We start from the raw sequence: 24,392 nt of genomic DNA, 5'->3' as shown, positions 1-24,392 counted from the left end.
GTTCCATTGTGGGCGTGGAAAATGCTCCAGAAATGGTAAGAGGGCTTGGTTACCTTACCAGCCTAACTAAAATAAGGTTTTAAAATTTCTTCTTCAGTCCGTTAAAGAAAGAAAGACTTGCATTTATATATAGCATCATTCACATCCTCAGGACGTCCCAAAGCACTTTACAGCAAATGAAATACTTTTTGAAGTGTAGCCACTGTTGTAATGTAGGGAAACATGGCAGCCAATTTGAGCAGAGCAAGGTCCCACAAACAGCAATGAGATAATGACCAGATAATCTGTTTAGTGATGCTGGTTGAGGGATAAATATTGACCAAGACACCAGGAGAACTCCCCTGCCCTTCTTCAAAATAGTGTTGTGGGATCTTTTACATCCATCTGAGAGGGTTTATTTTTATTCGTTCATGGGATGTGGGCATCGCTGGCGAGGCCAGCATTTATTGCCCATCCCTAATTGCCCTTGAGAAGATGGTGGTGAGCCGCCTTCTTGAACCGCTGCAGTCCGTGTGGCGAAGGTTCTCCCACAGTTCTGTTAGGTAGGGAATTCCAGGATTTTGACCCAGGACGATGACTGAATGGCAATATATTTCCAAGTCGGGATGGTGTGTGACTTGGAGGGGAACGTGAAGGTGGTATTGTTCCCATGTGCCTGCTGCCCTTGTCCTTCTAGGTGATAGAGGTCGCAGGTTTGGGAGGTGCTGTCGAAGAAGCCTTGGCGAGTTGTTGCAGTGCATCCCGTGGATGGTACACACTGCAGCCAGTGGTGAAGGGAGTGAACGTTTAGGGTGGTGGATGGGGTGCCAATCAAGCGGGGTGCTTTGTCCTGGATGGTGTCGACCTTCTTGAGTGTTTTTGGAGCTGCACTCATCCAGGCAAGTGGAAAGTATTCCATCACACTCCTGACTTGTGCCTTGTAGCTGGTGGAAAGGCTTTGGGGAGTCAGGAGGTGAATCACTCGCTGCAGAATACCCAGCCTCTGACCTGCTGTTGTAGCCAAAGTATTTATGTGGCTGGTCCAGTTAAGTTTCTGGTCAATGGTGACCCCCAGGATGTTGATGGTGGTGGATTTGGCGATGGTAATGCCTTTGAATGTCAAGGGGAGGTGGTTAGACTCTCTCTTGTTGGAGATGGTCATTGCCTGGCACTTGTGTGGGACGAATGTTACTTGCCACTTATCAGCTCAAGCCTGGATGTTGTCCAGGTCTTGCTGCATGTGGGCACGGACTGCTTCATTATCTGAGGGGTTGCGAATGGAACTGAACACTGTGCAATCATCAGCGAACATCCCCATTTTTGACCTTATGATGGAGGGAAGGTCATTGATGAAGGACACTGCCCTGAGGAACTCCTGCAGCAATGTCCTGGGGCTGAGATGATTGACCTTCAACAACCACTACCATCTTCCTTTGTGCTAGGTATGACTCCAGCCACTGGAGAGTTTCCCCCTGTTTCCCATTGACTTCAATTTTACTAGGGCTCCTTGGTGCCACACTCGGTCGAATGCTGCCTTGATGTCAAGGGCAGTCACTCTCACCTCACCTCTGGCATTCAGGTCTATGTCCATGTTTGGGCCAAGGCTATAATGAGGTCTGGAGCCGAGTGGTACTGGCGGAACCCAAACTGAGCATCGGTGAGCAGGTTATTGGTGAGTAAGTGCCGCTTGATAGCACTGTCGACGACACCTTCCATCACTTTGCTGATGATTGAGAGTAGACTGATGGGGCGGTAATTGGCTGGATCGGATTTGTCCTGCTTTTTGTGGACAGGACATACCTGGGCAATTTTCCACATTGTCGGGTAGATGCCACTGTTGTAGCTGTACTGGAACAGTATGGCTGGAGGCGCGGCTAGTTCTGGAGCACACGTCTTCAGCACTACAGCTGGGATGATGTTGGGGCCCATAGCCTTTGCTGTATCCATTGCACTCAGCCGTTTCTTGATATCACGTGGAGTGAATTGAATTGGCTGAAGACTGGCTTCTGTGATGGTGGGGATATCGGGAGGAGGCCGAGACAGATCATCCACTCGGCACTTCTGGCTGAAGATGGTTGCAAACGCTTCATCCTTGTCTTTTGCATTCACGTGCTGGACTCTGCCATCATTGAGGATGAGGATGTTTACAGAGCCTCCTCCTCCCGTTAGTTGTTTAATTGTCCACCACCATTCATGACTGGTTGTGGCTGGACTGCAGAGCTTTGATCTGATCCGTTGTTTGTGGAATTGCTTAGCTCTGTCTATAGCATGTTGCTTCCGCTGTTTAGCATGCCTGTAGCTTCACCAGGTTGGCACCTCATTTTTAGGCACGCCTGGTGCTGCCCCTGGCATGCTCTTCTATACTCCGTATTGAACCAGGGTTGACTCCCTGGCTTGTTGGTAATGGTAGAGTGAGGAATATGCCAGGCCATGAGGTTACAGATTGTGCTGGAATATAATTCTGCTGCTGCTGCTGGCCCACAGTGCCTCATGGATGCCCAGTTTTGAGCTGCTAGATCTGTTTTGAATCTATTCCATTTAGCACAGTGATAGTGCCACACAACATGTTGGATGGTGTCCTCAGTGCGAAGACGGGACTTCGTCTCCATGAGGACAGTGCGGTGGTCACTCCTACCAATACTGTCATGGACAGATGCATCTGGTGATGTTGCTCGTCCTCGGATGAAGTGATGAATGCAGATATAGCGCCCCCCATCCTGATGGTTTGAGTTTAAGGGGGTCCGCAACGTAAGTAAATGTGTTTGCACAGCAGAGTTCAGGGTAAAATTGATAATTTTGAGTGGAAAGACAAAGTTGTTGCAGCAAAACTTTGTCTGAAGTGACCGAGTGCCCTGCTGCAATAAATGAGGTAATCCCTCCAACTGTCAAATAATCCTTTGCCTCTCCCACTGGCTGCTGGCTGAAACACATCTGCTCCAACAGGGAATGTTTCCCACAGCACGGGAAACACGCTGAGAATCCTTCAAATTTGCACCCTGCCAAAATCTCCACTCAATGAGGTCTGTCAAGTACCTCAACTAGCTAAATAACGATCTAAAGCAGCATCCCGCCGGCTTTATTTGCCGGTGGGAGTCCTGCATTCGGGAGCTGCGCGGCAACCCGAACGCGTCATTGGGGAACCCGGAAGTCAGTGGGTTGGAGCCGGACTCTGAGCCCGCTCCGGGATTCTGCCATTTTAGGAACCCAACGCACCTGCTCGGCCATCCGAAAATCGGCCCCCAAGTCTCTGGAGTGGGATTTGAACCCAGAACCTTCTGACTCAGAGGCAAGAGTGCCACCAAATGAGCCACAGCTAACTGAGTCTCTGGCTCCCTCTAACGGAGAGGCAGGGTAATGCTCTGATTTACCAGCATGTCTTTGGGCCGGGCGCTGCATATCATCTCTATTGGGGGGTGGGGGTGGGTGGTGAGTGGTGGTGGTGTGTGTGCCTCGAATGTTAAAACAGCTTCATTCCCGGAGATTTGGAAGGGGTCCATCATTGTTACTAGTCAGCAGCAGGGGGCCCAGCCACACTTCCAGCTGTGGAGCTGGGACGCTGGAATTTCGGCCCCTCAGCATCTAGGTTGACACAGGAAGAATGGCTAGTTGGGTGATGCAGTCAGGGCCTGACTTCTGTGGACCTAAACTCTGGTAAGAATCACAGCCATCACGAGAGAAAACTAGCAAGGAAAATTTTAAAAAAACTCACTTTGGGAAGGATCAATAACAATAACTTGCATTTATAGAATCTTAGAATCATAGAATCTTACAGCACAGATGGAGACCATTTGGCCCATCATGCCTGTGCCGGTGCCTTTAGTGTGGACCACCTCCACCAAAACTATGTAGGGCCAAAAGGCACAATGTGATCAGGGCAGCAAGTTCTCCTGGTGCTCTGGCTAATATTCCACAGTCAAACAAAAACAAGATGAACCAGTTATTTGCCTCATTTTTGTTTGATGTGGAGATGCCGGTGATGGACTGGGGTGGACAAATGAAAAGAATCTTACAACACCAGGTTATAGTCCAACAATTTTATTTTAAAATCACCAAGCTTTCGGAGATTATCTCCTTCGTCAGGTCACCTGACGAAGGAGATAATCTCCGAAAGCTTGTGATTTTAAAATAAAATTGTTGGACTATAACCTGGTGTTGTAAGATTCTTTTCATTTTTGTTTGTGGGATCTTGCTTTGGGTGAAATGAATGCCGAGCTTGCCTATTTAACAACAATCACTGCTAAAGTAATTCATTGTATGTGAAGTGATTTGTGAGGTATGATGGGAGGACAGGCAATTTCACTTCTCTGCCAGTGCTGCCCTGTACCACTCAGCTGGTGCAAAACAGGGACTAACAGAATAGGGGAGGGAACAAAACCTTTATGAAATTTGCTACTCATTGGTGACTGGCTCCCTCTGCTGGATTCCGAACTACAGCTCACTCTTTGAACAGAGTTTCTTACATTTAGCAATGGAGCCAAGCTGTATGTTAATGCAAACAAGGTTCTCACCCTCTATTCCTTTTAGTTCAGGAATTCAGCTGAGTCATTGTAGATTGATTTGTGGGAAGCATTGTTGTATGCTGTGGGCCAAGCACTGGCATTGATCCCCTCGTACGTTTTTGTAGTGCACAATGCAATTAGGACTGGTTACATGGATACAACAACACCAACTTGTATTTATGTAGTGCCTTTAATGCAGCAAAATGTTCCATGGCATTCCACACAAGTGTAATCAGACAAATATTGACACTGAGCCAAAGAATGAGACATTGGGGCAGGCTTGGTCAAATAGGTAGGTTTTAAACAGTGTCTAGAAGGAGGAGAGAGAGGTGGAGAGACAGAGATTTGGGGCGGGGGGGGGGGGAATTCCAGAGCTTAGGGCCTGGACAGTGTAATGGTGGTACTGTGCACCCTTAATGGTTTGCAGATGCCAAAAAAATGATGATTTTGGGAGGAGGTGGGGGGAGATCTGAATGACATTGTTGTCATTGTTTTACATTTTAATCTACCCAGCTTTGGTAGACAGTATCGCTTTAATTGGTGAGGAGTTGTTTCTCATCCCACCTCACTGCAAAAATAACAGCAGAACAAAAGCACCTCATAAAATTAACACCTCACAACCTGCATATTTATTCAGTGTCTCCAAATATTACTTTGTGGCGCATAACATTATTTACTAATGCTAATAGTAAATATATAATCAAATTCTGTGTCAGTGTAATACTTTAAAAATCACACCCAGAATTTATGTATGTTGAAATGTGAGCGCTAGATTTTCTTGTGTGTTTTCTGGGTGAGCTAGGGATCATATTCATATGGTGAATATCTGTAACCAGGGCAAGAATACACAAGAATCTCCAGTTACGTGATCGTGTGATGAGTGGCAACTTGTTCCATGAGTTCGAGTGCTATTCACTCCGAGACTGGGTGAAGAAATATGGTGATGTGTGAGGTTTTTTTTTTATTAATTCATGGAATGTGGGCTTCGCTGGCAAGGCCCCCATTCTTAATTGTCCTTGAGAAGATGATGGTGAGCTGCCTTCTTGAATCGCTGCAGTCTGTGTGGTGAAGGTTCTCCCACAGTGCTGTTAGGAAGGGTTTTGACCCAGCGACGATGAAGGAACGACGATATATTTCCAAGTCAGGATGGTGTGTGACTTGGAGGGGAACATGCAGGTTGTAGTGTTAACATGCGCCTGCTGCCCTTGTCTTTCTAGGTGGTAGAGGTTGTGGGTTTGGGAGATGCTGTCGAAAAAGCCTTGGCAAGTTGCTGTAGTGTATCTTGTAGATGCCACACACTGCAGCCACGATGCACCAGTGGTGGAGGGAGTGAATGTTTAAGGTGGTGGATGGGATGCCAGTCAAGCGGGCTGCTTTGTCCTGGATAGTGTCGACCTTCTTGAGTGTTGTTGGAGCTGCACTCATCCAGGCAAGTGGAGAGTATTCCATCACATTCCTGATTGTGCCTTGTAGATTGTGGAAAGGCTTTGTGGAGTCTGGAGGTGAATCACTCACTGCAGAATACCCTGCTCTTGTAGCCACAGTATTTATGTGGCTGGTCCAGTTAAGTTTCTGGTCAATGGTGACCCTCAGGATGTTGATGGTGGGGGATTCAGCGACGGTAATGCCGTTGAATGTCAAGGGGATGTGGTTAGAGTTTCTCTTGTTGGAGATGGTAATTGCCTGGCACTTGTGTGGGGCAAATGTTACTTGCCACTTATCAGCCCAAGCCTGGATGCTGTCCAGGTCTTGCTGCATGCGGGCACGAACTGCTTCATTATCTGAGGGGTTACGAATGGAACTGAACACTGTGCAATCATCAGCGAACATCCCCATTTCTGACCTTATTATGGAGGGAAGGTCATTGATGAAGCAGCTGAAGATGGTTGGGCCTAGAACACTGCCCTGAGGAACTCCTGCAGCGATGTCCTGGGAATGAGATGATTGGCCTCCAACAACCACTACCATCTTCCTTTGTGCTAGGTATGACTCCAGCCACAGGAGAGTTTTCCCCCTGATTCCCATTGACTTCAATATTACTCGGGCTCCTTGGTGCCACACTCGGTCAAATGCTGCCTTGATGTCAAGGACAGTCACTCTCACCTCACCTCTGGAATTCAGCTCTTTTGTCTATGTTTGGACCAAGGCTGTAATGAGGTCTGGAGCCGAGTGGTCCTGGTGGAACCCAAACTGAGCATCGGTGAGCAGGTTATTGGTGAGTAAGTGTCGCTTGATAGCACTGTCGACAACACCTTCCGTCACTTTGCTGATGATTGAGGGATTGAAGTTTGATGGCAACGGGGTTTTCAGGCACTAAGTATTATCGGAGAGATTTTACGAGGGGTTGAGAATGGAACTGAACACTAAGCAATCATCAGCGAATATCCCCACTCCTGACTTTCTGCCGTAATTTTGGTGGATCCTCTGGAGAAGTGGCTTAAACGGCCGTTGTTATCTGTTTATTCTGTTTCTCTGGGGGTTCTGCCGATCTTCTGCCCAAGTTACAGCAGATCAGGAGAACCCCAGAAATTCCAGGGGTACGAAATTAAAGACACAATGATAGACTGTTGAAATGATAACAAAAAACAATGTTATATAGTTCATGAACATTTCATGGTTGGGGGTATGTTCTCCTTTCAATCGTATTAGTAGTAAAGTTTAACATGATGCGAAAGCAAATTTCCTCATTTCCACTTATGCTAACATTTTTGCTAAGATTATCTAACAGAGGAGAGCACACCCCTTTGTGTTTATAATTCTATCAATGGTCCCTGATGATTTAGTAGAGCCATACACACCAGGAAGGTGTTGGGTTTGGTCTCAGGCCTGTGCTAAGTTAGCAAGTCACAGTTAAGTGCCAAGTTCTCATTTACTACCACCAAATGTGTAATTGAGTGGGCAAATACATGGCAGATGCAGTATAATGTGGATAAATGTGAAGTTATCCACTTCGGAAGGAAAAACAGAAAGGCAGAGTATTATTTAAATGGTGATAGATTGGGAAATGTTGATGTACAAAGAGACCTGGGTGTCCTTGTACACCAGTCACTGAAGGCAAACATGCAGGTGCAGCAAGCAGTTAAGAAGGCAAATGGTATGTTGGCCTTCATTGCAAGAGGATTTGAGTACAGGAGCAAGGATGCCTTACTGCAGTTATACAGGGCCTTGGTGAGACCACACCTGGAGAATTGTGTGCAGTTTTGGTCTCCTTACGTAAGAAAGTATATACTTGCCATAGAGGGAGTGCAGCGAAGGTTCACCAGACTGATTCCTGGGATGGAAGGACTGTCTTATGAGGGGAGATTAGGTCGACTAGGCCTGTATTCACTCGTGTTTAGAAGAGTGAGAGGGGATCTCATTGAAACGTATAAAATTCTGACAGGACTAGTCAGACTGGATGCAGGGAGGATGTTTCTCCTGGCTGGGGGATCCAGAACGAGGGGTCACAGTCTCAGGATACGGGGTAGGATATTCAGGACTGAGATGAGGAGAAATTTCTTCACTCAGAGGATGGTGAACCTGTGGAATTCTCTACCACAGAAGGCTGTGGAGGCCAAGTCACTGAATATATTTAAGAAGGAGATAGATAGATTTCTAGACACAGAGGCATGAAGGGGTATGGAGAGAGAGCGGGAATATGGTATTGAGACAGAATCATATTGAATGGCGGAGCACGCTCGAAGGGCCGAATGGCCTACACCTGCTTCTATTTTCTATGTTTCTATGTAAATAAATTAAACCATCTGATCTGAGGTAAAATGAAATTGTTCAAGCTTACCATCATTACCAACAGAAATAAGCCACTTGACCCATGCAAATGACCTGCTGGTAAAGGGAGTATGGTGGGGAAACATAGACCAGCCATTAGTGCCCACTGGAGTGGCATACCAAGCTGCTCAGTTGTAAAACCAATACTTTCTCAGGACAACAAGAGATGGGCACTAAATATGACCTTGCCAGTGTTGCCCACATCCCGAGAGTAAATAAAAAGAAAACGCGGGCATGATGGGCTGAATGGTTCTAAAGGTTTCAGTGAGCATCATTTTATTTATTGATAACTCAATATAAAAACATAAAAGGAAAGCAAGCACCATTTAATACAGAAATAACGTTACCAAGAGCATCCATCAATCAATCTCCAAATTGTCAATCGATATTCAAGCGTGTGCAAAATTGCAGAGGTTTAAAGCAATCAAGTAAACAATCCAAAAGTGAAACTGCAATACAACAGAAAATGAAAACTTACTGCACAGGAAGGCCAAAACCCACCAAGGAAATACGAGCTGATAAGATTATTACAAAATTGCTCAACCTACGGGCCAAGAATCACAACAGTTTCTCATTAGAAGCTCTTACTGAATTTGGTGAGTGATAATTACATGGAATTACATAGGATTACATAGAATGTACAGTACAGAAACAGGCCATTCAGCCCAACAGGTCCATGCCGGTGTTTATGCTCAACATGAGCCTCCTCCCATTCTTCTTCATCTAACCCCATCAACATATCCTTTTATTCCTTTCTCCCTCATGTGTTTATCTATCTTCCCCTTAAATGCACCTATGCTAGTCACTTCAACTACTCCTTGTGGTAGCAAGTTCTACATTCTATCCACTCTCTGGATAAAGCAGTTTCTCCTGAATTCCCGATTGGATTTATTAGTGACTACCTTATATTTATGGCCCCTAGTTCAGGTCTTCCCCGCAAGTGGAAACATAATATTTGGTATTTTTTGTGATCAGACCTTAATTATATCAGAGTGATGTTTTGAAAGTCTTCTTTGATACAAATGCCAACAATATGCTCTTGCAAATCCTCATCTAACGATGTTCTGTGTCCTGCATCATTTGTTGTGCTTCAGTACATAAGTTAATCAGTGGGCTCTCTATTTTCAGCAACAGTCTCAATGTATGTACTTCAGGACCTTGTGAATAGTTCAAATAATATTAGTCCCGAATTTGTTCTGAATTGTGTGGGGCCTTGCTCGATGGTTGTGGGGCCCAGTTCTTCTGCATAATCTCCTGGCTGATGCATCCACAGATGAATCCATCACATCCAATATCATTCAGTGGAGAATCCCTTGTCTCCAAGACCCCCTTGAAGCTCAGTTATCAGCACTGGAGGAGATCTGTAAATAGAACATATGCATAAAGATTTAATAGGGTTGATTTTCCTGTGATAGCACCTAGGGAACATTTATTCCCTGGGCATTAAGCACAGAAAATAGGGGTAGAGAATCATATGATGGCAGATCTCCATTCCCTTTATACTGTCCCAGGATTTCTGGTGTTTTTGCAAGGTGTCGGGGGGGGGGGGGGTGGGGGGGAGGAGCGCACTGCCTGTTGCCTACAGTAGGCGCAGACTAGGGGACAGTTATTCAAAAGAGGAAGGAGGGGCCATTCTCAGCTCTCCCATCTTATTTTCCTGTTCCTTCACCAGCTGGGCACCCATTTGGAGGAATGTCCAGAAGAAGCAGGCCTTAAAGTCATGTGACCTGAAAAGAGCCCCCTTTTATTTCTTTACAGGGCCGTCAGGACGGGGATCAGCTGGAGGCCCTCTGCCTGTTGTGTATGGACAGTAGTGTCCAACCACTGCAACCATTGCCACCGTTGCAAACACCTTAGCCCCTTGCACCTCTCGCAGGCTTTGGGCAGGTTCAAATCATAGCAAGCAGAGTTCACTTTGGGTACAATCCATCTGCCTGGCACTCTCACCCAGAGCCCAGAGGTAAATCAGCCCTAATATGTATTCTAGCTGATCTCCCCATGGCATTGCTCATGGATTGGCTGAGGCTTGGAGCATGGCTTTTATTCTGAATAAGAATTTCCTGTGCACAATGAATATATACTACAGTGTGTTCAAGCTGGTCTGTCCCTTTTAAGGCTATGGCTCAGCCACTTCCGTTAGGGAACTGGCTTAGGCACATCCTGATGTCAATTAGATGATAATTCATGTTGTTGAAGGACGGTTCTTTAGATTAGCAGATGCTCATAAATCCCCAGCTCCAGCCCTCAGGCAGAGGCCAGGTTATGAAGGTCAGAAGAAACCAGCAGTAAAATTGTGATTTGAACCAAGTGTGATGTACATTTTGATTGTATGACAAAGTGTGATGCTTTCAAGTGTAATATGTTGATGTGTGATACTTTGTGGTATGATGGACATGTTCAGATGCAAAACTTGTATATGCACAGATATAGGCACATGCAATTCAGTATAGTCAACATAATTGACACCCAATATTATTCTCCACTGTGTTCAATAGAGAGTAAAATCGAGTGGGGTGTGAAGCCAGTGTTGCACCTGATCCCGCCAGTTCCCTGACGGGCGGATTAGGTTAAAATTGCCCCCTTTGTCGCAACTCTCCAAGTGTTAATCTGCTTTTTCTCTTCCAGAATTTTCTGCATTTATTTCAGATTTCAAGCAGTTGTACTTTTTCTTCTTATTCATATAGAAGAAGATGGTTTGGTTTTCCCAATGTCCTTAACTTAAATAATTTTTAGTTCCAAATTTTTTTTTGCAAATGCAGGCTTTCCCTTAGTGTCCACTGAGGGTATTGTCGGAATACAATACAATGCAAAAAAAGATTTTATAAATATTGCACAAACCAGCAATATTGATAAAACTCAGTAGTATTGTTTCATGATACACCAGTATCGTATAAATATTCAATGGAGATTGGAAATTCCTACTCAAAATAAATTAAAGGGATTGGCTTCAGCCTGTTGGCTTTATGGAAGTCTAGGGTAAGTGTGGTTTATGGTGGCATAAGTAATATCATAAAGTGGCACCTTAGCTAAGTTACCGTTAAAACTAACTCATATTGGGATGGTGACATGGTGCTAAAACCATAAAGACAGGATCTAACATCAAAGGTGGTCATTTCTATTTGACAGTAAACTGGCATAAAATGACCCACACTTAGAAAAAAGGGCTCGTGATTATTTACTTAATAAAACAAGTTTGCCTTCTTGATGCAGGTGAATTTTATGTAGAATTTCAATAAGCATTTAGTACAAACAGTTTAACAATGAACAGCTAGGTGTGTTTCATATAACAAAACACATTTTAACTTATTTAGACTAATCAGATCTCAATAATAGCTTGTATTATGAACCTGTGGTGGGTAAGCAGTTTATTTGCGAAATAGAAACAATGATTTAAATAGTGTCATTTCATTCCTTGTACACTTCTAATTTTTTTATTCATTCATGGGATGTGGGCGTCGCTGGCAAGGCCAGCATTTATTGCCCATCCCTAATTGCTCTTGAGAAGGTGGTGATGAGCCACCTTCTTGAACCACTGCAGTCCGTGTGATGAAGGTTCTCCCACGGTGCTGTTAGGTAGGGAGTTCCAGGATTTTGACCCAGCGACGATGAAGGAACGGCGATATATTTCCAAGTCGGGATGGTGTGTGACTTGGAGGGGAACGTGCAGGTGGTGTTGTTCCCATGCGCCTGCTGCCCTTGTCCTTCTAGGTGGTAGAAGACACGGGTTTGGGAGGTGCTGTCAAAGAAGCCTTGGCGAGTTGCTGCATTGCATATTGTAGATGGTACACACTGCAGCCACTGTGCGCCGGTGGTGAAGGGAGTGAATGTTTAGGGTGGTGGATGGGATGCCAATCAAGCGAGCTGCTTTCACCTGGATGATGTTGAGCTCCTTGAGTGTTGTTGGAGCAGCACTCATCCAGGCAAGTAGAGAGTATTCCATCACTCTCCTGATTTGTGCCTTGTAGATGGTAGCAAGGCTTTGGGGAGTCAGGAGGTGAGTCACTCGCCGCAGAATACCCAGCCTCTGCCCTGCTTTTGTAGCCAAAGTATTTATGTGGCCGGTCCAGTTAAGCTTCTAGTCAATGGTGACTCCCCGGATGTTGATGGTGGGAGAGTTGGCGATGGTAATGCCATTGAATGTCAAGGAGAGGTGGTTAGATTCTCTCTTGTTAGAGATGGTCATTGCCTGGCACTTGTGTGGGGCGAATGTTACTTGCCACTTATCAGCCCAAGCCTGGATGTTGTCCAGGACCTGCTTCATGTGAACACTGACTTCTTCATTATCTGAGAGGTTGCGAGTGGAACTGAACACTGTGCAATCATCAGCAAATATCCCCACTTCTGACATTATGATGGAGCAAAGGTCATTGATGAAGCAGCTGAAGATGGTTGGGCCTAGGGCATTGCTCTGAGGAACTCCTGCAGCGATGTTCTGGGGATGAGATGATTGGCCTCAAACAACCACTACCATCTTCCTTTGTGCTAGGTATGACTCCAGCCACTGGAGAGTTTTCCCCCTGATTCCCATTGATTTCAGTTTTACTAGGGCTCCATGATGCCACACTGGGTCAAATGCTGCCTTGATGTCAAGGGCAGTCACTCTCACCTCACTTCTGGAATTCAGCTCTTTTGTCCATGTTTGGACCAAGGCTGTAATGAGGTCTGGAGCCGAGTGGTCCTGGTGGAACCCAAACTGAGCATCGGTGAGCAGGTTATTGGTGAGTAAGTGCCACTCGATTGCACTGTCGACGACACCTTCCATCACTTTGCTGATAATTGAGATTAGACTGATGAGGCGGTAATTGGCTGGATTGGATTTGTCCTGCTTTTTGTGGACAGGACATACCTGGGCAATTGTCCACTTTGTCAGGTAGATGCCAGTATTGTAGCTGTACTGGAACAGCTTGGCTAGAGACATGGCTAGTTCTGGAGCACAAGTCTTCAGCACTACAGCTGGGATGTTGTCGGGGCTCATAGCCTTTGCTGTATCCAGCGCACTCAGCCGTTTCTTGATATCACGTGGAGTGAATCGAATTGGCTGAAGACTGGCTTCTGTGATGGTGGGGATCTCAGGAGGAGGCTGAGATGGATCATCCACTCGGCACTTCTGGCTGAAGATGGTTGCAAACGCTTCTTGTCTTTTGCACTCACGTGCTGGACTCTGCCATCATTGAGGATGGGGATGTTCACTGAGCCGCCTCCTCCCATTAGTTGTTTAATTGTCCACCATCATTGACGACTGGATGTGGCAGGACCGCAGAGCTTTGATCTGATCCATTGGTTGTGGGATTGCTAGCTCTGTTTATAGCATGTTGCTTCTGCTGTTTAGCATGCCTGTGGTCCTGTGTTGTAGCTTCACCAGGTTGGCATTTCATTTTTAGGTACGCCTGGTGCAACTCCTGGCATGCTCTTCTACACTCCTCATTGAACCAGAGTTGATCCCCTGGCTTAATGGTAATGGTACAGTGATGAATATGCTGGGCCATGAGGTTACAGATTGTGCTGGAATACAAATCTGCTGCTGCTGATGGCCCACAGCACCTCATGGCTGCCCAGAGGTGAGCTGCTAGATCTGTTCTGAATCTATCCCATTTAGCACGGTGGTAGTGCCACACAACATGTTGGATGTTGTCCTCAGTGTGAAGACGGGACTTCGTCTCTACAAGGACTGTGCGGTGGTCACTCCTACCAATATTGTCATGGACAGATGCATCTGCGACAGGTAGACTGGTGAGGACGAGGTGAAGTAAGTTTTTTCCCCGTGTTGCTTCTCTCCCCACCTGCTGCAGGTCCAGTCTGGCAGCTATATCCTTCAGGACTTGGCCAGTTCGGTCAGTAGTGGTGCTACCGAGCCATTCTTGGTGATGGACATTGAAGTCCCCCACCCAGAGTACATTCTTTGCCCTTACTACCCCCAATGCTTCCTCCAAGTGGTGCTCAACATGGAGGAGGACTGATTCATCAACTGAGGGAGGGCGGTAGGTGGTAATCAGCAGGAGGTTTCCTTGCCCATATTTGACCTGATACCATGAGATTTCATGGGGTCTGGAGTTGATGTTGAGGACTCCCAGGGCCACTCCCTCCTGACTGTATATCACTGTACTATTGTAACTGGATTTTATGTAAAATGTAATTTGAATGCTTTATATGGAAAAAATTCATGAGGGCTCAGAGATTCCTCACAATCTAATTAGAATACCCCCGGACGTAAAAATAGCTGCGAATAGTGAGTGTGATTGAAACATAATTGGAACAGAGCCAAGGAGGCCTCAAAAAGCTAGGATGGAGGACTAGAAAAGTCGAAGAAAAACTATTTTTCCTTCAGTGAGGCTGGGAGTCCAAGGTAAGCAGCACACAGCAGAATTTTAAAATTAATTCATTTGCACTACTCTGTCGAGAGTCTCAAACTTTTTCCTTCTCACAGAATCAAAGGGGAAGGCTGCCAGGGAGCAGTTTAATTATTATGGTGCAATTCCGCCCAAAATTTGCTTGAAATTGGGCTGGTTAGGTTACAGTTCAAGTTTCTGCTAAAATTAATTTGTAAAGTCATAAATGTAAACCGTGAACTAGTGCAATCGGGCAGCGTAATACAAGGTAATCGTCTCTTTTTCTTTTCTATCCATTAAGATGTATTCCTTGATGTATTTAAGAGTTGTAATCTGGTGCAGTTTTATTAATACAGCTGAAAATTGGTTTATCACGAAAAATAAGCATTTTTAATAAGGGTGTCCAGGCCTCCACCGATGAGTAACCAGATTTAAAATCACTGAAAATGACTTTTAAAAAAAACTATACTGAACCATTTAATAGTTTTATTGCTGTACAACAGTTAGTTTCTTAGTAAATTAAATATGTTTTGATATGAAAAGACCTTTAAAACGTGCCACCAGTGCCTGTGCGCCTAGAAAATAAGCACAATTTGAAGATCCTTCCCGAACCAGGGCAATCGTCGGAAACTCGCAATTGCGACCTGGGGGCGTGGAGAGTTTGTGGGCGGGGCCTGATTCGAGTGAATTGAGTCTTGAACAAGTGTAAATGATCGCATAAAAACACGAACGTAAGTGGTTTATGGCATAACTCACTTACATTTTAAATTCCCCGAACTTTGGCGCTGGTTTGGCCGATTCCGCTGGGATTGCGCTAATATTACTGACAGAAACAAGCACAAACTCCACATTTTTAAGAAACTGGCTCCCTCTGCAGGATTTCAACTTAAAGTGCACTTAAAGTGTTATTCAACAAAACAACTCCTGAAGTTGATGCCTGTGTTGCTCTGCTCTTCTACTACCCACAGTAACAGCTGCAGGCTTTATTTTACTTCCAGTCTCTGAGATGGAAGGGAGGCAGGGTGATGTTGAGAGGTACTTCCAGAGGTTTATTAACTTTGTTTTTTTGGCTGGAAGGCTGTTTCCAGTGGGGTCCCGCAAGGCTCAGTACTTGGTCCATTGTTTTTTGTGTTATATATTAATGATTTAGACTTGAATGTGGGGGGCTTGATCAAGAAGTTTGCAGATGATACAAAAATTGGCCGTGTGGTTGATAGTGAGGAGGAAAGCTGTAGACTGCAGGAAGATATCACGGACTGGTCAGGTGGGTAGCAAAGTGGCAAATGGAATTCAGTCTAGAGAAGTATGATGTAATACATTTGGGGAGGGCAAACAAGGCAAGGGAATACACAATAAATGGGAGGGTACTGAGGTGTAGAGGAACAAAGGGACCTTGGAGTGCATGTCCACACATCCCTGAAGGTAGCAGGACAGGTAGATAAGGTGGTTTAAAAAGGCATACGGAATACTTTCCTTTATTAGCCAAGACATAGAATATAAGAGCAGGGAGGTTATGTTAGAATTGTATAAAGCATTGGTTAGGCCGCAGCTTGAGTACAGTGTACCGTTCTGGTCACCACATTACAGGAAAGTTGTGATTGCACTAGAGAGGGTACAGAGGAGATTTATGAGGATGTTGCCAGGGCTGGAGAATTTTAGCCATGAGAAAAGATTGGATAGGCTGGGGTTGCTTTATTTGGCACAAAGGAGGCTGAGGAGAGATTTGATTGAGGTATATAAAATTATGACGGGACCAGAAAGAGTGGATAGGGAGGACCTATTTCCCTTAGCAGAGGGGTCAGTGACCAGGGAGCATAGATTCAAAGTAATTGGTAGAAGGATTAGAGGGGAGCTGAGGAGAAATTTTTTCACCTAGAGGGTGGTGGGGGTCTGGAACTCGCTGCCTGAAAGGGTGGTAGAGGCAGAAACCCTCAACTCATTTAAAAAGTACTTGGATGTGCACTTGAAGTGCTGTAACCTACAGGGCTACGGACCAAGTGCTGGAAAGTGGGATTAAGCTGGATAGCTCTTTTTCGGCTGACATCGACAGGCTGGGCCGAATGGCTTCCTTCTGTGCCGTAACTTTCTATGATTCTAACTTCTATGCCAATTAGGAAAGCAGATCTGTCCATCATCAATTTGGTTTTAGTCCTAACTCAGCATTACATGTCCACCAACAGTGGGCTGAAAGCAATTGAGACAAATATTAGGACATAGACATGTTGAAGTACTGTATGTTTCTGTGTTATCAATAAGCAATGCATTTTATAAGCTGGATAAAATTATGAGTCCATCACAGCAAAGTAAACAGTATTAAAGTGTGGGACAACCATGCTACAATGACTACAATGGCTGATGTTCTTCTGTCTAGGGTCTTAAATGTACAGTTGTTGTTCAAATATTCAGAGGGATGGGCACCAGGATGAAACGTTGGAGAGGAGAAACAAGGTGCACAGAGTACTGGGAAGGACAAGTAGCAAAAGAGTAAAGAATAGTTCAGGAATAGGAGGGATCAAACAGGGGACAAATGTGAGACAGTCTAAGGTGAGATTGGAGTGCATGTGTATAAATGCACTTAGTGAGGTAAATAAGGTTATTGAGCTGCAGGCACAAGTCGACACATGGGACTATGATATAGTGGCAATAACAGAGACTTGGCTCAAAGAAGGGGAGGATTGGGCACTTAATATTCCTGGTTACAAGGTATTCAGGAAAGATAGGGAAGGAAAGAAGGGAGTGGGGGTGGCAGTATTGATCAAAGAAACTATTATAGCACTGGAAAGGGATGATGTAGCTGAGGGGGGGGGTCAAAGACAGAATCTATTTGGTTAGAATTAAGGAACAATAGAGGAGCTATTACGCTATTGGGTGTATACTATAGACCACCAAATAGTGGGAAGGAGATAAAGGAACAAAATTGCAGGCAAATTACAGAAAGATGCAAGAACTATCGAGTAATTAGAATGGGGGACTTCAATTATCCCGATATAGACTGGGCGGTAACAGTGTAAAGGACAAAGTGGGGGAGGAATTCCTGAAATATGTTTGAGAACTTTCTGGAACGGTATGTTTCCAGCCCAACCAGGAAGGAAACAGTGCTGGATCTAGTTCTGGGGAATGAAGTGGGGAAGGTTGAGCATGTTTCTGTGGGGGAGCAATTGGGGAACAGTGATCATAATATCATTAGATTTAGAATAGTTATGGAAAAGGACAAGGAACAATCAAATGTGAAAATGCTTAACTGGAGGAGGGCAAATTTCGGTGAGTTAAAAAGGGATCTTGCCCAAGTGGATTGGAATCAAAAATTGGTAGGCAAAACTGTAATTGAACAATGGGAGGCCTTCAAGGAGGAGTTGGTTCAGGTAGTGAGTAAACACATCCCTATGAGAGGGAAAGGAAGGGCATCCAAAGCTAGAGTTCCCTATTATGACTAAAGATATAGAGATTAAAATGAAACAGAAGAAGGAGGCTAATGACAAATGTATGATCCATAATACAGTAGAGAACCAGGTTGAATAGAAAAGTACAAAGGAAATCTAAAAAAGGGATCAGAGGTGCAAAGAGAGAATATGAGAATAGATTAGCAGCTAACATATAAAGGAACCTAAAAGTCTTTTCTAAACATATAAATAATAAAATGGTAGTCAAAGAAAGCATGGGACCAATTAGGGACAAAAAAGGAGATCTTCGAGTGGTTAGGGTCTGGAATCACTGCTCGAGAGGGTGGTGGAGGCAGATTTAATCATGGCCTTCAAAAGGGAACTGGATAAGTACTTGAAAGGAAAAAAATTGCTGGGCTATAGGGATAGGGCAGGGGAGTGGGACTAGCTGGATTGCTCTTGCATAGAGCCGGTGCAGATTTGATGGGCCGAATGGCCTCCTTCCGTGCTGTAACCTTTCCATGATTCTTCTGGAATCTAGTGCACGGCTGAGGCACTAAATGAATACTTCGCATCCATCTTCACTAGAGAAGAGGATGCTGCCATTGTGACAGTAAGGGAGGAGGTAGTAGCGAAATTGGATATGATAAAAATAAATAAAGAGAAGGTATTTAAAAGATTGGCAGTACTCAAAGTAGAAAAGTCACCCGGTCCAGATGTGATGCATCCTAGGTTACTGAGGGAAGTAAGGGTGGAAATTGCGGAGGCTCTGGCCACAATCTTCCAATCCTCCTTAGATATGGGGGCGGTGCTGGAGGACTGGAGGATTGCAAATGTTACACCCATGTTCAAAAAAGGGGAGAGGGATAAACCCAGCAACTACAGGCCAGTCAGCCTAACATCGGTGGTGGGGAAACTTTTAGAGACAATAATCTGGGACAAAATAAATTGGCACTTGGAAAAGTATGCACTAAATGAAAGTCAGCACGGATTTGTTATAGGAAAACCATGTTTGACTAACTTAATTGAGTTCTTTGATGAAGTAAAAGAGAAGGTTGATGAGGGTAATGCGGTTGATGTTGTGTATATGGACCTTCAAAAGGCATTTGCTAAAGTACCACATAATAGACTTATTAGCAAAATTAAAGCCCATGGGATTAAAGGGACAGTGGCAACATGGATAAAAAATTGGCTAGGGGACAGAAAGAGGGTAGTGGTGAACGGTTGTTTTCCAGACTGGAAGGAAGTATACAGCAGTGTTCCCCAGGGGTCAGTATTAGGACCACTGCTCTTTTTGATATATATTAATGACCTGGACTTGGGTACAGAGGGTATAATATTAAAGTTTGCAGATGAAACAAAATTTGGAAATGTAGTAAACAATGTGGAGGATTGTAACAGTCTTCAGGGGGATATAGACAGAGTGTGAAATGGGCAGACGCATGGCAGATGAAATTTAACGCAGAGAAGTGTGAAGCGATGCATTTTGGTAGGAAGAATGAGCATAGGCAATCTAAACTAAATGGCACAATTTTAAAGGAGATGCAGGAACAGAGAGACCTGGGGGTGTATGTACACAAATCTTTGAAGGTGGCGGGACAGGTTAAGAAGGCTGTTTTAAAAAAGCACATGGGATCCTGGGCTTTATTAATAGAAGCATAGAGTACAATAGCAAGGAAGTTATACTAAACCTTTAGAAAACACTGGTTAGGCCTCAGCTAGAGTATTGTGTTCAATTCTGGGCACCACACTTTAGGAAGGATGTCAAGGCCTTAGAGAGAGTGCAGAAGAGATTTACTAAAATAGTGCCAGGGATGAGGGACTTCAGTTATATGGACGGAAGAAGCTGGAGTTGTTCCCCTCGGAACAGAGAAGGTTAAGGGGTAATTTGATAGAGGTGTTCAAAAGCATGAACAGTTTTGACAGAATAAATAAGGAAATATTGTTTTCAATGGCATAAGGTGGTAATTGTCGTTAACCAGATGACACAGATTTAAGGTGATCAGCAAAAGAGCCAGAGGCAACATTAGGAAAAATTTTTTATGCAGTGAGTTATAATGATCTGGAATGAAAAGGTGGTGGAAGTTGATTGATTAGTAACTTTCAAAAGGGAATTTGATAAATATGTGAAGGGAAAAAAAGGGCTATGGGAAAAGAGCAGGGGAATGGGACTTATTGAATAGCTCTTTCAAAGAGCTGGCATGGGCTCGATAGGCCAAATGGCCTCCTCCTGTGCTGTACGTACTATGATACTATGATTGTGGCATATGACTGCTTTACCTTATATTTCTAGCATGATACACACAACAATGTTATTCGATGAGAAGTACCCACCCAAGGCATTAACCTGTCTTTCTTCTCTAAATGCTAACTGATCTAATGACTTGCTGCGTATCAGGTGTTTGCCACTGTTAGGTCAGTATTACCTTCCATGCTGAAAAGATGTAAGCCCGGAAAATATATTTTAAAATAAACAGGTTAATTCCTCTGTTAAAATATAAGACTAAGGAATGTCATATGAAATATGAAGCATTCACACGCTAATATTACAAGCTAGGCTATATTTATTAGGGAGTATCTGATGCAAAATTTTATTATTGCTGTTGGAGGAATAAGAACATAAGAACATAAGAAATAGGAGCAGGAGTAGGCCAATCGGCCCCTCGAGCCTGCTCCACCATTCAATAAGATCATGGCTGATCTGATCCTAACCTCAAATCTAAATTCATGTCCAATTTCCTGCCCGCTCCCCGTAACCCCTAATTCCCTTTACTTCGAGGAAACTGTCTATTTCTGTTTTAAATTTATTTAATGATGTAGCTTCCACAGCTTCCTGGGGCAGCAAATTCCACAGACCTACCACCCTCTGAGTGAAGAAGTTTCTCCTCATCTCAGTTTTGAAAGATTATGCCCCCTAGTTCTAGTTTCACCCATCCTTGGGAACATCCTTACCGCATCCACCCGATCAAGCCCCTTCACAATCTTATATGTTTCAATAAGATCGCCTCTCATTCTTCTGAACTCCAATGAGTAGAGTCCCAATCTACTCAACCTCTCCTCATATGTCCGCCCCCTCATCCCCGGGATTAACCGAGTGAACCTTCTTTGTACTGCCTCGAGAGCAAGTGTGTCTTTTCTTAAGTATGGAGACCAAAACTGTATGCAGTATTCCAGGTGCGGCCTCACCAATACCTTATATAACTGCAGCAATACCTCCCTGTTTTTATATTCTATCCCCCTAGCAATAAAAGCCAACATTCCGTTGGCCTTCTTGATCACCTGCTGCACCTGCATACTAACTTTTTGATTTTCTTGCACTAGGACCCCCAGATCCCTTTGTACTGCAGTACTTTCCAGTTTCTCGCCATTAAGATAATGACTTGCTCTCTGATTTTTCCTGCCAAAGTGCAGCTGCTGTGAGAGGTGACAAATTGCATTGAGATATAAAAAGTGCATTTGGATCTTCAGAATGACCCAGTTTTGAATATTATGGGATCACTATTTACCAATTTACAAATTAAGCATGCATCATTGCTATTGCCCCCACTATTGGACATGAGTTCCAAGGAAGTTAGAGGGGGCAAGATACCTTTTCTCCATCTCTCTTCTATCCCTATGGATGGTGCATATTGAAACAATAATGAAAAAATAACAAAATTCTTAACAAAATCACAAGTACTGACAATGCTGTGAAACTCTGGAAAATTAATAGAGTTAATCATCAATTGTTTGTACAACTGAGTAGCTTCCTAGGCCACTTCAGAGGGCATTCTGAGCCAACCACCTAGTGTGGGATTGGTGTCACTGGACCAGATGGGAATGCTAGGTACTAGCTGGGTAGTTCCAACGAAACAGCAGCTCTCATGGTTACTTTTGTCTGGTGCTAGCCCACAGAATTCAATTTCATAACCTTCCATTATGGGATTTAAACCGATGACTTTTGGGTTACTAGACAAGTGCCATAACCACTATATCACACTATCACTTTCTTGGGGCGTCTAGGCGAGGGCAATAAATGCAACCCTTGCGACCATCGCCCACATACTGAGGACAAATATGGAAAAGGTTTACCCCGGTACAACTTCTTCAAATCTTTGAAGTCTTAGCAACCACTGGCATCAAATTCAATGGTAACCAATAAAGCAGTGAAGTGTCACAATGAGAGCATCGTCAAAAACTAGCTTGCTCACTGAGCAGTGTTTTAGAGTCTTGAAGCAACGCTTCTGTTGATTGAATCATTTGGGGAGAGGGCACCTTACACTACATAGAAGTTGTCCAAGATGACATGCTCCATATTATTGCAGTTGAGTGAAGCATCAGCATACAGGACATCAATAAGCACCAGCCTTTCGTTAGGAGCAAGATAAAGAGGGGTCCAAGGATGTGACTTCTCTGCTTGAGACATTATTGTTGGGCAGCCAGCAGCATCAGCAGATCATTACCACATTCTTCAGCTGAGCTCCAACAACGTGACTGTTGGAGCATAATGGGGACAGTGATGACTGCCCTTTCTGCTTGACCATTACAGTACTGGTGCTGCCCTGCTGCTTACAGAAAAACATGACCTCTTACAGGAGCTGATGGCTGCTAGATATTTCTCAACAATCATAGGCGACATTCTTGTGGGATAGCACTGATCGCATTGTCTCCCGTTTGCTCATGAGTTTAGTCATCCTGTTATCTGGCCGTGAAGCACTTTGGGGTTCCCCAAGGAAATGACAGATGCTATATAAATCCATATTCTTTCTTTCTTTCTTGTCTGTGAGGATCAATATGTTCCTAATTATTTTTCCCATAGCAAGCAAAACTATAGAGGATATGCAAGTGCTAGTGTGTTAAAAGGGGCATCAGGTACTTAAGGTGCATGATTGAAATGTGAAGAGTCACCCCGTGCTCAACCTTCTGTGTTGTGTGCTACTTTTACAGACTCCTTATAAGTTGCACCCTGACGACAGTCAGATGGAGAAGGCCTTCTGCCAGAAGGCTCTTGACCATTGTCAGATTTGACTGAGGATGCTGTTGCCCCTCATTGCAAGGGTTCAAAGTTCTGCAAACCAGACAATCAGAACTCTGTTGCTGCACGAGTGTCTCAGGATGTCAACAGGAGTGCCAATTATGACATTCTGTGATTGTCAATGGAAAAGACAATCAGGCAGGGTGTAAAATGGGCGGCCAATCCATTCCAGCTCGTTTTTTGCCCTGTGCTGCAAGTTAAATTCTCCCTCACGTGTTTGAGACGCTAGCTTCACTTCACATTTCCCTAAAAGATATACCAAAATAGTCAGCTGTGGCTATGGTGACAGATTCTTCTAACCCCATTGACTGAACAAAATATGACACTGTACAGTGCAGAATAAGTTATCTTTGCAATAACTTACCTTGACAATCTTCTTAAGTGACTCAATTTATTTGGCACCTCTTTGATGGTTCCTCTGTGGTACCTCCTCCCTTGTAGTTGGTAGCTCTTGATAGGGTTTCAGCTGCGGCTCAATTGGTAGCACTCTCTCCTCTAAGCCAGAAGGTTGTAGGTTCAACACATAATCTAGGCTGACACGTCAGTGCAGTACTGAGGGAGCGTTGCACTGTCGGAGGCACTATCTTTCGGATGCAACGTTAAACCGATGCCCGGTCAACACTTTCAGGTGGATGTAGTAGATCCCATGGCACTATTTTGAAGAAGAGTAGGGGAGTTCTCCCCGGTGTCTTGGCCCATATTTATCTCTCAACCAACATTACTAAAACAGATTAACTGCTCATTATCTCATTGATGTTTGTAGGATCTTGCTGTGCGCAAATTGGCTGCCGCGTTTCTTACATTAGAACAATGAATACACTTCAAAAGTATTTCATAGGCTGTAAAGCCCTTTGGGATGTCCTGAGGTTGAGAAAGGTGCTATATTAATGCAAGTCTTTGTTTGTTCTTTGTGACATATTGGCTTCATTCACAGATACAGCGTGATCAGTGAAAGAGTATGCTTGTATGTGTAGCTGTCATCATTTCTCCTAGTCCTCTGCTCTCCACAGCTGTTTCTATTATAGTTATTAGGATTGTTATAGCACTTAATAATTGCTTAACAGCCCTTGCCCTGATTGATATTTTTGGTGCTGCTAATGTAAGTGGTGCAAGGAGTAATACTGTCCATTGGAGGCCTCGGCAGTGACCGTTAATTATTTACAGCGTTAGTAGCAACAAGCCAAAGGCAACAGACCTGGCCCCTAACCTTAGCAGCATATTCAAGGAGCAAGGAGCTCCAACTAACAAAAAAAATGCCTAAGACATTTCTTGGCTCAGTGAATAGCTCCTGAACGGAGCATTTTCAAAAACGAAGAGTAGCTAGAGAAATTCATAGAAACATAGAAAACAGGAGCAAGAGTAGGCCATTCGGCCCCTTGGGCCTGCTCCGCCATTCAAAATGATCATGGCTGATCGTCTAACTCAG

The sequence above is a fragment of the Heptranchias perlo genome, chromosome 14, assembly GCF_035084215.1.
Source record: "Heptranchias perlo isolate sHepPer1 chromosome 14, sHepPer1.hap1, whole genome shotgun sequence".
Lineage (NCBI taxonomy): Eukaryota > Metazoa > Chordata > Chondrichthyes > Hexanchiformes > Hexanchidae > Heptranchias > Heptranchias perlo.
The sequence above is the reverse complement of the archived record's forward strand: the minus strand, read 5'-3'. Positions refer to the sequence as shown.